This window comes from Mustela erminea, chromosome 9 (assembly GCF_009829155.1).
Source record: "Mustela erminea isolate mMusErm1 chromosome 9, mMusErm1.Pri, whole genome shotgun sequence".
Lineage (NCBI taxonomy): Eukaryota > Metazoa > Chordata > Mammalia > Carnivora > Mustelidae > Mustela > Mustela erminea.
Genome location: NC_045622.1, coordinates 78042948 through 78057087, shown reverse-complemented (window position 1 = coordinate 78057087; position 14140 = coordinate 78042948). Strand labels below are relative to the sequence as shown.

At 36.1% G+C, this 14140-nt stretch overlaps 1 pseudogene; it reads left to right on the top strand.

The window, feature by feature from the left end:
* Nucleotides 1-2334: 2334 nt before the first annotated feature.
* Nucleotides 2335-3089, top strand: LOC116599846 (annotated as a pseudogene).
* Nucleotides 3090-14140: the final 11051 nt, after the last annotated feature.

The window sequence follows — 14140 nt, the reverse complement described above, 5'->3', positions numbered from 1 at the left end:
TTCTAAATGAAATGTTAGGTGAAATGCTCTCACTAAAAGTACACTGTTATGAATATGATAATTCATTAATTAAGTAAACTTTTACTTTACAAATTTAACTTAGTTTTATACAAAAGCTTTATATCTCACATCCTGACATTCTTATCTGTGAACAAAGCATAAGGTATTAGTATTAATTTTCTTACATTTTAATTTTTACTCAGTTCTCAGTAATCTATTGATTTCTTCAGAACAAAAGTCCAAAAAAGCCTCTTATCAAACAACAAAATCAGTGGCATCCAGACAGAAGTGAATTGAGTTTTTGTTTTTCAGCCTTAACTGTGTGAAACAATTGGTGCCCCTCAGTGATTAATAAATCACTCAGATGGTCCCCTGGAATCACCCATTATGTCTGAGCATAGTCATAGAATATAAATATGGGAGCTATTGGTACTCACAAGTCTTACATATTTGGGTCGGGTGGGGTCTGTTACTAAAATACACAATTAAAACCATGTAGTTTAATAGATATGCCTATATATGTATATGTACATATGTACATATGTATACACACATATATAATATATACACAAAGTAAATGTATACACATGTAGTTTTAATTACACATATAATGTATATACACATATACAAAATGGAAATCATATGCATATTAAAAATGAGTTAAATCTATAATTATTGCATGTTTTACATTCTCATGTGAGAAATTCAAGTAGTAGACAAGCAGTGGTTTTGGCTCCACTTTTGAAAACAACCATACAAAGTGTATATGTACATGTGTTTGGCTACATGAAATTTTATAAATGAGGAAAAGCATACACTAGTTTGTTAAATGTCATACTCTTATATTGCATGAATGTCTAGAAAATAAAACTATCTGTACTTAAAATTCACATTGAGATGCAAAAAGATTCAACAAGCATATATTTAAAGATTGGAAGGCAAAATATGCAAGTGAAAACTTGTACTTGATTAGCTTATGTGATTATCCGGTAATTTTCTTCATCAATTTATTATTTATGTTACTTTCTGTTATTTACAGATTTATGTCATTTTAATAGAGTTTAGCATATCAATATAGTAACAAAATAATCCATATATATTTCAATAGACTTCAAACTTAAATTCAACTATGAAAACAGAATTAAAGACAATGCCTTATATCAATGTAAAATACTATTAAAGTTGCAGCTAGTAATACATAAAAAGAAGAAACGAATAAAGAGTTGAGACCTGAAAGAGTTTTTCTATTGTTTTGTTATTTATATGTAGGACCTGTTCCCTCATCTAAACTGAAATCTGACTCTGTCAGATTTTTCCTGGGTTCCCACTGGCTCAAAGTGCCCTACCTAGAATCCGTATTCAGCGAATACTTGTCACAAAAAATAAGTCCAATGTTGACTGACTCAGAATTCAGAACCTTGAAGTGACCTCATCTTAATAACAACTGCAAATCATAAAGAATTATTCCAAAATCACATCTGAAATCTCCGCTAGCTTTGTCTTCATAGAACTTCTTAGGAACATAAAAGAGGAAACTTTTTATAAATAAAATGCAATGGTATTAACACATGTCATTCTTCTGATTTCATAGGCTTTCTTTTGTTTTTCCCCAGTAACATTTTTTTATTGTGTTATGTTAGTCACCATATAGTACATCATTAGTTTTGATGTAGAGTTCCATGATCCATTGTTTGCATATAACACCCAGTACTCCATGCAATCCGTGCCCTCCTTAACACCCATCACCAGGCTCACCCATCTTCCCCCACAAATCCTGTTTCTGTCCCCAAGTCCATAGTCTCTCATGGTTCATCTCCCACTCCGATTTCTCCCCTTTCATTTTTCCCTTCTCCTAATGTCCTGCATACTATTCCTTATGTTCCACAAATAAGTGAAACCATATGATAATTGACTTTCTCTGACTTATTTCACTCAGCATAATCTCCTCCATTCCCATCCAAGCTGATGCAAAAGTTGGGTGTTCATCCTTTCTGATGGCTGAAAACCCACAGCAGACTCCTTAAAAAATCCACTGCAATGTATTTCCCCCAGGATACTGCTGTATCTCTTAAGGGCAGACTAAGTGCCCATATTATGGTGGTTCATATCTCTGCCCCTTTCACTAGAATAGCAGTCTCTTATTTTTAAGAACTACATTTCTGTTGTTTTCTTTTATTGTTTCTTTTAAGTTTTTATGAATGTCTTTAGTTAAAAGGACAAATTAGGTATTCAACAAATATTTGCTGAATGAATTAAATACACAATGGAAGGGTTATAATCTCAGTCTGAGGATCTTATACCTAAAATGCCTCAGATGTGGTAGGGTGTTTTTGGATGAAGCTGAACATCTCTTTCCCAGATACTGGCTGCCAGAAACTCATCGTGGCTGCCAGAAACTCATCGTGGTAGACAATGAATGAAAACTTTGTGCCTTTTATGAGAAGTGTATGATCACACAAGTTGCTGCTGATGTTCTGGGTGAAGAATGGAAGGGTTATATGGTCCAGATCAGTGGTGACTATGACAAACAAGTCCTCCCCATGAAGCAAGGTGTCTTGAGTCTACCTGCTGTTGGGTCTACCTGCTGTTGAGTAAGGGGCACTCCTGATACAGACCAAGGAGGACTGGAGAAAGAAAGCACAAATCTGTTTAGGGTTGCCTTATGGATGCCAATCTCATTGTTCTCAACTTGGTCATTGTGGGGAAAGAAAAGGGGGGCAAGGATAATCTTGGACTCACTGATGCTACTGTGCCTTATTGCCAGGGACCAAAAGAGCTAGCAGAATCCACAAACGTTTCCATCTCTTTAAAGATGATGTCCGCAAGTATGTTGTGAGAATGACACTAAACAAAGAAGAAATCTAGAATCAAAGTGCCCAAGATTCAGTGCCTTATTTCTCCATGTGTCCTCCAAGACAAATGTCATCATACTTCTCTAAAGAAACAGTGTACTAAGAAAAACACGTGAGAAAATGCAGAATATGCTAAACTTGTGTCCAGGAGAATGAAAGCGGTGAAAAAATAAATGCCACAAACTGATTGCCAGGAGATGGAAGCTGTGCTCTATGAGAGTTTCTACCTCTGTCTGAGGGCAATCAAAAATGAAATTTCCTAAAAGTAACAAATAAATATGATCAGACATCAATGAAATGCCAAATACAGTCACACATATTGACGCCACTGGCTATTCAGTATGGAACGTACTCCATTGTTTCCTCAATCCAGACGCATTCTAAATATTACCACTTAACAGAGACACTAAAACATTTTTCTCTAAATCTAACATTGTAGAGATAAAAATATTAACCAACATGTTTTACAGGTGTCCATACACTGAATATATTTTAAACCTCTTCTTGACATTTAGATCTCTATTATAAAGATGAGTTAATATATAAGATACAAGTGATGTTATTTTTGCTCCTCTTTTAAGTGGCTTCAGATGTATATAATGCATATAAGCAATTATAAAGAGATATTTACCTGTATGCACAATGTTGGCATTATAGAATATTTAAAATTTTATATTCAGGAATAGCCATTTTTGCAATGACTTATTAAAATTATATTACTATCTAGATGAATCTTCTCAGTGAATACCAATGAATAAAGAGTTCCCAGAATCTCATTACACTTAATTTATGTATGAAGTTCCCATGACCCAGTTCTAATGTGCTCTCAGAGCTCAACATCTACTCATCACATAATTCTTACTCATAAATCAGGCTTATAAGATTGATTGGATGCACTGTTTTCCACTCACCACCAAGCAACTGTTTCGTTTACAAACGATGATTCCATTTGGTCATTTTAATAGTCCTAATAGATACAGAAAAAGAACTGACAATTGCCAGAGGGGAAGGCTATAGGAAGTGGGCAAATCGGTGAAGGGGAGTGGAAGATATAGGCTTCCAGTCAGGAAATGAATAAGTCAATGCAATTTTAATAGCACTGTATGGTGACAGATGGTATGGTATCTATACTTGAGGTGAACGTAGAGTAAAGTATAAAGAAGTTGAATTATTATGCTGTATACCTGAAGCTAACACAACATTGTGCGTCAACTAAACTCAAGTAAAAAGGTTTAAAGGGACATGGGTAGATCAGTCAGTTGAGTGTCTGCTTTAGACTCAGATTGTGATCCAGGGTCCTGGGATCAAGCCCTGCATGGGGCTACCTGCTTAACCGGGCGTCTGCTTCTCCCTCTGTCCTTCACCCCCACTTGTGCTCTCTCTCTTACTCTTTCTAAAATAAATAAACTCTTTTTTAAAAGTTTAAAAAATATTTCAATTTGGAAAAAAAAGTATTTTAGTTATAGCAAAGGTAAATTAATTCAATTTTCTCTTATTCATTCTGTCATATTCCAAGGAAGCATAATAAATGTTTTAGTAAAAAGATTTTTTACTCTTTTGGTCAATGCACCTGGACTGGTGTATAATAGACTCAGGAACCTAGCCATGGCGATCCACATAGCTACCTAGAAATGGGCAATAATTATGATGCCCTGTGGTGGACAGGTGTTCTAGGCAATGGTGTAAAGCAACGTATTTTCATCATGCTAAATTTCATAGTCAGAGTTTAAAAGTTAGAACAAAGTTTTCCAAACCTTAGAGCAAAACACCAGAGTGGCCTGGAAGATTTTTAAAACACAGATTTTTTTTTTTTTTTTGCAAAGCCCCCAGATTCAGCAATTCTGAAATGAGGCCAGCTATTTTGTGTTTCTGACAAGTTTCCAAGGTGATATCAAAGCTGCTGGTCTCAAGACCACACCTCAAGAAAAATCAAGTTAAAGACTTCCATTCTTTTTAAAGATTTTCATAACTGGGAATAATCACCAGCAGCCAAATTACTAACTGATCCAAATGTACCTGAAAGCTACATGTGGTAAAGGCAGGGCAGGGGGATCTTACCAAGTCTCCTACTGTGATTTCTTTCTTTCTTTTTTTTTTAGATTTTATTTATTTATTTGACAGACAGAGATCTCAAGTAGGCAGAGAGGCAGGCAGAGAGAGAGGAGAAGCAGGTTCCCTGCTGAGCAGAGAGCCTGATGCGGGGCTCATCCCAGGACCCTGGGATCATGACCTGAGCCAAAGGCAGAGGCTTAACCCACTGAGCCACCCAGGCACCCCTCCTACTGTGATTTCTTAATGTCAATCACTTTAGAGCCTGGGATAGCACAGGTTAACTGCAGAAAGAATGTGAACTCTCAAACTATGTGCTAATGTAAACTTTTTTCGCCTCATGATATTTTTTTTTTGTAATTTCAGGGACAATCATACTTGAAAAGTTCATGCACATTAAGAATGTGATCTCTATCTTTTGCAAACACACATGAATCATATCTATCTTCATCTACAGAATGGTTTTCAATCTTATCAAAGCCAATACCCTTTTTTTTCACAAAAATTAACACTCATTTGTTGAAGAAGCTGTTCATGGGTAATATAATTTACCCACAACATAATTTAAATAATCAAAATAATGCCCTCATTTTCATATAAAATATGAATGGAAAGTTATAACAAATTAAGACTATTTTAATATGTAAATGATTAATCATGACTACTTTGAAAATATAATTAAGAGACTAGAGGTTTGTACCTATATGTAAAATAGTCGTTAATGCAACAATGTCCAGTAAGACTGTTATGAAAGTGTCATCACAACTCAAATCTCATCATCAGCTCTGTTATTAATGACATGATTTTATAGAATTTATGCAGTCTTTGGTTAAGTTCTGAATGAGACAAGTATTATTTTCCTTAATTTGTTTTGTAGTTGAATGCATTTTGTATTATAAATTAAACAACTTACAAAATGTGTAACATCCTTGAGAAATACTTTATGTTGACCTACAGAAACAGCCTCTAGTCTAGGCTCAGGTAATTAAGTGGGTGTGTTTGTGTGTTTGATCCACATGTCATGTTGGGTGTGGGGCAATAGTTCTTTGCTTGGAATAGCCTGGGCATTGTAGGATGACTTATGCTATCATTTCATCATAATCACTATGAAAACCCCAATACTGTACTTTCCTCTACAATTCCCACAACACCTCCAATGGCTGGTACCACCAACGTTAAAAACAACAGTTTCTAGATAGATTCCTCAGTCAATAATCCATTTTCACTACTGACAACTTACAACAATTGTAGCCAGTTATAAAATATTTGCTCCAAACAACTATGCAATTCACCTGAAATGAGGTTCTCATTTTGCTTGTAAAATCCTTCATTGTCTTTTGATAAAACTTTTAATAGTTGAAGGGCGACTGGGGGAGGGGCTCAATCGATTAAGCATCAAACACTTGTTTTCGGCTCAGGTTCAGGTTAAGATCTCAGGGTCTTGAGATTGAGCCCTGCATCAGACTCCAGGCTTAGCATGGTGTCTGCTTGTCCCTCTCCCTCTGCTCCTTCCCCTGCATTCTCTCTCTCTCTCTCTAGAAATAGTAAATAAAATTTTTTCTTTTAAAAATATTTTATTTATTTATTTGACAGAGGGAGATCACAAGTAGACGGAGAGGCAGGCAGAGATAGAGAGAGAGAGAGGGAAGTAGGCTCCCTGCTGAGCAGAAAGCCCAATTCAGGACTCGATTCCAGGACCCTGAGATCATGACCTGAGCCGAAGGCAGTGGCTTAACCCACTGAGCCACCCAGGCACCCCAAGTAAATAAAATAAAAAAAGGAGGAGTTAGCTGAGATGATATTTCTCTGGGAACACTCCCCTAATACTCTAATCCAAATCCTGTGCCTATCCTCCAGTCTACACAGAATATCTCTCTGCTTTTATACTTACATATAGTAGTGAAATGACCAGTTCACAAATCTATTTCACAACTGGGCTATAAAGAATCCCTTGAGATAATAGGAGTATCTAACTCCAAAACATAACTAAACACTGGGCATATTGCACATATTTGTATTAAGCATTTCCCAATTTTGAGCTTTCAAGGGATGCTCAGCTATTTCTCACTAGCTTTTTCATTTAAATCAAAATGTTTCAAAATAGTTACAATCCAGATGTACTCCTATTTTATTCTACTGGAGAAAAAAATTCTTGATATCAAATATGCTAGGTTGACTTTTGTCGACTTTAAAAATAAACAACCAGATATTTGATCAGCTAAGGGGGTTTATTAGCAGGGAATTGCAGCTCCAGACAAGCAAACTAGAGCAAAAACCATGGGCAAGTCCAACAAGCAAAGGAGAATCATGTTACTTTACAGGGAAAAAGGAAAAATTGAAAGGGGTTGTTTCAAAGAAAAGGCCATTGGAGGAAAACCAGGGCTCAGGGTGGTCACTGTTTCTCACTGGCTGAACTGCTGGGCAGTTCCTCCTTCCTCCTGCTGAGGTAGGAAAAAGGCTGTATCAACTTGCAAGGTGCCTCATCTCTTCTTGTTGAGGTCTGTGTTTGTCCTTCCTGCTGAGGTCTGTAATTGAGGTGGCGTGATACTGCTAAGGGCTCCCCCTTGTGGCCCCCTGGCTCCACTTTTAATGAGGTTTCCCAGTATCCGTTTGCACACTTCCAAACTTGACTCCTTTGTGGAAAACATAGTCCTTCATAGTATTTCTCTCCAGATTTACTTTTTTTCCTCTCCCTAAAATAGCAATACTCTTGGCAATAGACTCTGCTTCTTCTGTTATTGCTGTATCCCTGTCTTTAGTATAGTGCCCAGCCCTCCTGGGTTAGAAATTGGGACTAAATATATGGCAAGCATTCACCACGAAGATTATTTTGTGAAAGACACATCCCTTCCTTCATCGAATTATTAAGCCCTTGTATGTTCCAGGCACTGGGGCAACAGAGACCTCCTATAAGAGGTTGTGATCTAGTAGAAGACACTAACAGAGAAATGCCAAGCTCTGAAAAAGATAGCCACAGGAGGCAACTGAGAATTGCACCAGGGGATGACTGAGCTGAAAGTTTGAGAGAGTGAAGAGATCTGCTTGATATGGAGACATGAACAGAGAAAAGGATGTGCAAAAGCCCTCTGAGGCGTTCCCTGTGGATATATACCATGGGCTGGTGAGAGAGATGAGTGATAGGATTGAAAGAGGTAGACTAGCCATGAGCTGCGTAAAGCCCATTGTGTCAGACAAAGATGACTCTGAAGATATTTACTGGAAATCACATCATCATGCTTATACTTTAGAAAGATCAGTATTCTGGATACTGAATTATTTTATATATCCAATACTGCACCTTATGGGGCATCTGGCAGTTAATTTATGCTTAGTGTTTATAGATCGAGAATAGAATGATCTGGTTTATGTTTTGTTTCCTTTGGGCCAAATTTTAGTAGATTGATTGCAAATATGCATAGGCATTTCCCCATCTGTATCTTGTGCCCCTTTTTAATAGATGCTACAACACTCTGAAAGAAGAAAAGGAATCTATTTCCCCACATCTCAAATCTGAGATGGCCCTGTAACTTCATTTGGCCAGTAGAAAGTGCAGGAAGAGCTGTGTGATATTTCCAAGCCTAAGGACTCAAAACGCTTAAGCATTTCTACTTTTCTCCTTGGACCCCACACCCCTCCCTCCAACACAACCCTTGCCGTGCAGTCATGGACCAGTGAGCAAGCTGGAATGCTGGACAATGAGATCACATGGAGGACAGACCATTCAGCTCAGTGAAGGACACCCAAAACCAGGTAGACCTTCCCTAACCTACTCATGAAGAAATTTAGCTGAGGTCAGTTGAGTGTAACACAGCTGAAAATGGGAAAATGCAAATGTTTATTGTTGTAAGCCTTTGGAGTTTGGTAGATCTAGAATGCACATTATTATGGCAGTGGATAACTGGTACACAGACACCGCACAGTGTTTTAATACATGGCTTTACTTAATGCTTATATCTACTTTGCAAGGCAAATATTATAGTCTTCATTTTGTAGAGGATAAATCTGAGGCTCAGACAGTTAATCTTCTTTCCCCCTTGCCACTAAAATGATAAATTGCAAAGCTGAGGTTTAAGTTTTGTCTAGCTATTGCTAAAGCACAGAATCTTCTCTGTCAATTCTGTGGTCTTTTCAATTTCTCTGTCTTGAGGAAAAAAAAGAATAAAGTCAAATACTTTCGGTCAACAGTGTCACTTATGTACAAATGAACTGAAACTCACTGAACAAAACATATATATCCGTTGATGTAATCATTAATGAGTTTTTAATTCCAAGAAGTCTACAGCCCCCTGGACAGGCAATATAAGTAATTATGCTTTAAAAAGCAACTTCTTTCCTAGAATAGAAACTGAAAAGAACATGTTGTGAAATCGTTAGAAAGGGTTGGTAATTCCATTAGAATTACCGCCATGGGTATTCTCACCCGAGCCTAGCCAATTAGGGAGCACGGTGACCAACTGCTGTGGTTCCAAAGAGATTTCTCTTCTCTCAACCTACGGCAAAAGCGAATTATTTTTTAAATGTTATCAGGAAAATTATCATTCCCTTTTTTCGAGGCCCAGAATATAAAAGCATGCTGCATATTTCCACATTCATGGGGAAAATGTGTGAGTTGCTCAAGCCATATTCAGGTCCCCTGTTTAAATAATCATGTTATGGCCAACCATTGCTAATCAGTGGACTCGATATAACAAGAATATCAGAGTTAACTCATTAAAGAGAATATATTCACACCTGGCTTAACACTTTTGCTATAATTGAAACTTGCCAAATATTCACTGCTGTGATATAATTGAATGTTACTCAGCTATAAAAAAGGATGAGATTTTGCCATTTGCGACAGCATGGAGGGACCTACAGGGAATTATGCTAAGTGAAATAAGTCAGACAGGAAAGGACAAATACCATATACAATTTCACTTATATGTGGAATCTAAAACACAAAACAAATGAATAAATGCAGGGAGATGTTGGGAACGTCAGCATCAGAGGTCTGATCACCAAGACGCTAGTGACTCACCTCAGCCCAAGTTACAAGCTCTGCATTTATCAGAAATGTGAAGTAGGGGCGCCTGGGTGGCTCAGTGGGTTAAAGCCTCTGTCTTCGGCTCAGGTCATGATCCCGGTGTTCTGGGATCAAACCCCACATTGGGCTCTCTGCTCGGCGGGGAGCTGCCTCCTCCTCCTCTCTCTCTGCCTGCCTCTCTGCCTACATCTGCCAAATAAATAAATAAAATCTTTAGGAAAAAAAAAAAAAAAAGATGTGTAAAGTGTTCCCAGACACTTTTTTTTTTTTTTTTTTCAGATTTTGAAGGACTCCTTTTACAAGTAGAGGAATCCCAACCTGGTGTTCATTTCAACCTATGAGTTTGTCTCTAGTGTTACGTTGTTTGGGCTTTTTTTATTCCTATAGTTCTTGAAAGTGGAACTCCAGGCTGCCTCCACATTTTGTAAAGCTTAGAGAACAGCAAACTTCTGCTTTGAATCTCTTCCTATCATCCCAAGAAAACATTTATCTTCTTTACCAACATCCTTCTTTTTGGTTTTCTTTGTGCGTGCCTTTTAAATTTTGCTTTACTATTGCTATGTCTTACACAACTGGGAGTGTATTGAACTCTAAAATTAAGGAATCAACTATTAACTTCTTTTAAAATTATTTTAAATTTTTTTTATTTTAATTGAAGTGTAGTTAACATACAGTGTTCTATTAATTTCAGGTGTACAATATAGTGATTCAACAATTCTGTATGTCGTTACTCAGTGTTCATCAAGATGAGTGTACTCTGAACCTCTTCACCTATTTCACTCATTCTCCCATCCACCTCCCCTCTGGTAACCACCAGTTTGTTCTCTATAGTTAAGAGTTTGCTCTTTTTGTTTTTGTTTGTTTGGTTGTTTTGGTTTGTTTTTTCTTTCCTTTGTTTTTGTTTGTTTCTTAAAGTCTACATATAAGTGAATTCATATGATATTTATATTTCTCTGACTGACTTATTTCACTTAGCATTATATCATCTGGATCCATGTTGCTGCAAATAGCAACATTTCATTCCTTTTTTATAACTGAGTAATATTTCATTGAGTATATAATTCACATCTTTATTTATTTATCGATGGACACTGGATTGCTTCCATGTCTTGGTCATAGTAGTTAATGCTGCAATAAACATAGGAGCACATGCATCCCTTCAAATTATTGTTTTCATATGCCTTGGGTAAGTACTCAGTCTTGCAATTACTGGACTGCATGGTAAATCTATTTTTAATTTTTCAAGGAGACCCCACAATGTTTTCCACAGTGGCTATACCAGCCTGCAATCCCATCAACAGTACACATCGTTGCCAACACTTTTTGTGTGTGGGGTGACAGGTGTGAGGTGATACCTCATTATGGTTTTGATTTGCATTTCCTTGATGTTTAGTGATGTTAAACATATTTTCATGTGTCTGTTGGCCATCTGGTTTTCTTCTTTGGAAAAATGTCTGTTGATGTCTTCTGCCTGTTTTTTTAATAGATTATTTGTTATATTTTTGTGCTGAATTGTATAAGTTCTTTATGTATTTTGGATATAAACCCTTTATGGGAAATGTAATTTACAAATATCTTCTTCCATTTAATAGGTTGTTTTTAGTTGACTGTTTCTTTTGCTTTGTAGAAGCTTTTTATTTTGATGTAGTCCCAATGGGTTATTTTTGCTTTTTGTTTTCCTTGCTTCAGGAGACATATCTAGAAGAATGTTTCTCTGACCAATGTTGTAGAAATTATGTCTCTTTTCTAGGATTTTTGTGGTTTTGAAGAATGCACTACTAATTTCTGAATATCTTTGATTTGTGATATGCACTTGTATAGCAGGTATCTGTTCCTTTTTATATGTATAGATATTTTCCTAAAAATTTTGAAAACTTCTCTTCATCAAATGATAAAATTTTCTTCACTGATCCAATCAAAATAGTTTCAATTGAATAAAAACCCAAGTTACATGGATCAAGAGTTAGTCTTAACCTTTCTAGCTTCTCAAGTTTGTTTTCTTAGGCATGGTTAGGAAAAATTGCTTTTAAAAATTATATGTATATGTATCTACAATTTAAATCTATTTCTCATCCACAACTATATATGTGTATATATTATTTAATCAGAACAACTAAATATATATGTATATAAATTTATATTATATTTTATATATAAAGTTTTGTTTTCATCATATTATGTTTCTATTGAAAAAGGCCATAATGACTTCTAATTGTTTATCATACCAGATATCAGTTCCTCAGCATTCTTTTCAAAAACACTGACTGTTTCCCATATGCTATTTCACATTAGAAGTATTCTCTTTGATTGATAAGTGAATTAAATCCAACAATTATTTTCTCTTTTTTTTTCTCTGTGTAAGGTAATGTCCTGAACAAAACATAGTTCAAACCCTCAAGCATTTTGTTTTATACAAGTGTACTAAGATAAGTATTCTAAGAATTATAAAAAAGAAAATAATATGTATTAGCTTTATAAATATTTTGGGTTAGATTAAATAATTATTTTAAGGGTATTTTCAGAAATGATATACGTTACACCAAAATTTCTTATCAGTATTTGATTAGATAAGAATATAAAGAACACTATGGAAAAGAGAATGAGATCTCAGTTAAATTCACCTGGTCTGAAACCATGGCTTCATAAATCATAAGCTATTTGGACTGACCTATCTGGCCTACAGGCCCTAGTCATGAAGATGGGAATAACAATAGTACCTGTCTCATAGAGCTGATAAGGGTATTGAGATAACAGAGTTGTAAAGCAAGTAGGAAGTGTTTGGGGGAGGGGGGAAAGTAAGTGGTCAATAAATACTAGTTGCCCTTATTCTTAATTATCAGTATAATTCTCTATAGTCTACTAATTTCTGTTTGCCTTTTCTTACTCCTAATGGCCAGCTTAGCATATCTATCACCAACCCCCCAGTACCATTCCAAGTTGAACATGGCCTTCAAGGCCCAGATGCAAATCTTTCTCTTCTAGAAACTTTTTACTTAATAAGCTCCCTGTCCATTGGATTCTTCTCAGTTCCATATTATTAGAGTTGCTTTCAGCTTGGTGTTGTGCTTTCTTCCTTTAGTTTTATAACCTAAAGTCTTTTTTAAAAACCAAGTCTTGAAAAATGTTCTATATTACATTAAACCAAAAACTAAGTTTTTTCTCAATGCCAGACACAGTGTTCTTCTAACAGAATACTCAATAAAATTTTAGCTTAACACCTACAAAAAAATATGCAGTAGTAGAATATGTAAGCTGTGCATTTACCCATTTATAAATAGTTCTCAAGGTATGCATTCCTTTTATTTTTACATCTGTGCCATCATATTCCTTGGTGCTGTACAGAATTTAAGTCTAGTTAAAAAAAGAAAGAAAGAAAGAAAAGAATAATCATTTCTTTTTTTTAAGATTTTTAAAGATTTTTAAATCTTTTTAAAGATTTTATTTATTTATTTGACAGAGAGAGATCACAAGTAGACAGAGAGGCAGGCAGAGAGAAAGAGGGAAGCAGGCTCCCCACTGAGCAAAGAGCTCAATGTGGGACTCGATCCCAGGACCCTGAGATCATGACCTGAGCTGAAGGCAGAGGCTTAACACACTGAGCCACCCAGGCGCCCCAGAGTAGTCATTTCTTAATGGAGAATTTGTTTGGCTGGAACACTGCAGTGAAATAATGTTCTCAAAAACTAAGGATAAAATTTCATTTAAGCTACCTAAAAATAAATTATAAGCCCAATAATTTCCTTAAAAAAGAAGATTTTATTTATTTACATGTCAGAGAGAAAGAAAGAGAGAGATCATACAAGCAGGGGGAGCAGCAGGCAGCGGGAGAAGCAGGTTTCCTGCTGCACAAGAAGCCTGATGCTGGACTCCATTCCAGGACCCTGGGATTATGACCTGAGCCAAAGGCAGACACTTTACAGACCCAGGCATCCCACAAGCCCAATAATTTCTTAGAGTTCAGCATGCTATGGAGTGAGACTAAATTCATTGTATTAATTAATTAATTAAATCCACTTGCTTATGTGGATTTAAGACTATTAAATTGGGAAGAAAAATTATAGTAGTGAGACCCTCCCAATGTTCAATGCTAGCCCAAGGGGTACATGGGTTTGATAAAGGAGATTTTTACTTACTGTACAATCTTTAGAGAGATAAGTCTATTTTATAAGTCTATTTTACAGGCTGTTTTCATGAGCAAACCAAGTTGATATTGATT